Below are 2,395 nucleotides of genomic sequence, written 5' to 3' on the forward strand. Positions count from 1 at the left end.
CCTCTGACCTGTGCTCATCATCATGAGTTCACCTTCTGCTCCAGGCTGCTGCCCAACTCCTCAGCTTCTCTTCAGGAGACTCAGATTCAGACAAATAGAACTATCTGTGGCCCCGGTACTTCTACAGATGTTCATGTTCCTTAACCAGCTCCAGGGAAGTGAGTCAAAGGAAACACTTAGTTACTAATGGGAGGACTGAAACTGAGTCCTCAAGCTCTGGCTAATTTCTCACTGTCCTTTGGGGAGCTGCGTGTCCAAGAGCCAGAGGTTCTGAGGTCCCAGGGGATGGTGTCCCTGATGCCATCCGTGACCTGGACTCCTTTTCTCTTGGGCATTGTTCCAGCTGGGACAAAGGATTTTTCAATGTTTTATTTGGAACTGATTCTAAAGATATAGTTGAGTTGTACACATGACATAAAGAATTCCTGAACAGGCATCACCCAGATTCCCCAAATGTTAACATTTTACTATGTTTATCTTCTTTATGTTTGTAGGTGTGTATGCATGTACACTTCAGGCTTAGATTTTTGGCAGATATACCACAGTGCATATTATCAGAAGGCACATGATATCAATTTTTCCAATTACTAGTGTTTTTATCCTTGATCAATTGGCTAGGTTGGTGCCTGCCAGGTTCTCTACTGTAAAGTTCCTATTTTAACCTTGACATTAATAGGTATCATTTTGGTAGACATTTTGAGACTATACAAACATAACTTTTTCTTATTAAAATTTCATCCACTATATTTAACTTCCACTGGTGATTCTTGTGTGACCAAGTTATTGTAAATGTGGTGGCCAAATGCTGATTTTCTAATTCTAGCCTTTCTTCTACATTATTAGTTGTATTTTCCTGTAAGAAACAACTTTCCCTTATTGCCCACTCATTTGTTTTCCATTGATTCATGTATATCATTATGGACTCATGGATTCTTATTTGCTTTCTGAGTTATAATCCATTACCGTTGTTACTCATTTTGAAACTGTAGATGTAGTCATTGCTTACAAGGCTTCTAAATGACTCAGAGAACTCAATTAGGAAGTGTAAATATAAATGATATGCAAGAAGTAAAACATAGATACTAAGAAACTAAAGGAATGACTACCCATAGGAGGTGGGTCAGGAGTGGGACAGAAAGAATGAGGGAACGGTATGTTGATGTATAAAATAAAGATTTCAGTGTATTTATACATATTAAACCCAACAAGTTCAAACTGATACCTCCAATTCTAGTTTCACACCATAACTTTCCAGCCTCTCCTTTACCATATACACAGCGTCTTTTCCCAAGACTGAGGAGCCATTCCATTTTCCGCAATATGTTTAGTTATTTGCTGATTTTTGACATGTTATTTCAGCATCTTCAACTAATACCACTATTAATGACACAGTAACTGCAGCTCAAAACTTTGTTTCCAGTTTTTTTTTATTGTGAGAGTATTTAGACAAAATCTGGGTTCAAGAATAACAGGTTAGTTATTTTATTTTCCCCTTAAGTCTAGTTATGGTATTAATTTTCAGTGTAGTTTGGTTCACTGGTTTTCTTTTATTCTATTTTACTTTATTCACCACCTCTATTGTTTATTTTTTAGTTGGTGATAGGTCACATAGTCAAACCTATACAAATAAATAATCTCATCTCCCCATCTTTTCTCCCCATTCCTACCCACCTCCTGTAGGTAAGCAGTCTCACTGGTTTTTGACTTATTCTTCTTATGTTCCTTTTTCATCAAATAAGCAGATACATGTATATTTTGTTTCTCCTCATTTTTATCCATATAGTAGCATGCTATAGCTTGCTTATTTCCATTTAACAATATATTCTGAAAATCCCTCCATATGAGTCATGATATCTTTGCTATCTTTGCACAGTTGCAAAGTACTCAATGCATTGATGTTCCATTTCTTTTCCTTCTGAGGACCTAGAATAAGACAGTGGTGATGAATGTACCAAATGCCACTGAATTGATACCTGAAATGGTTAAAATGGTCAATTTCATGTTATGCATATTATACCACTATTTTTAAAAAATTAAAAAGTAAGCAAGAAGTAATCTCTATATAAGCACAGAAAAGTCGTAAAATAATGATGTATGATTAATAAGTTCAATCAGTAGAATTAATAACAAAATACATATTTAACCAAAAGGGAGATATAGAAGAGAGAATAATTATGAAAACAATGTCTCAAATAAATAACATATAGCATTATAGAAAATATAAAATCAAATATATCATGATTGCATTTGATGGTAATAGATTAAATTCACCAGAAATATAATAACTGTTGACCTACATAAAAAGAGCAAAATCCGGGCCGGCTGAGTGGCATGTTGGTTAAGAGCTGGCTTGGGACGCCAGAGGGCCCTGGTTCAGATCCCACATATGAGGGCC

Source organism: Hipposideros armiger, unplaced genomic scaffold (assembly GCF_001890085.2).
Source record: "Hipposideros armiger isolate ML-2016 unplaced genomic scaffold, ASM189008v1 scaffold_2820, whole genome shotgun sequence".
Lineage (NCBI taxonomy): Eukaryota > Metazoa > Chordata > Mammalia > Chiroptera > Hipposideridae > Hipposideros > Hipposideros armiger.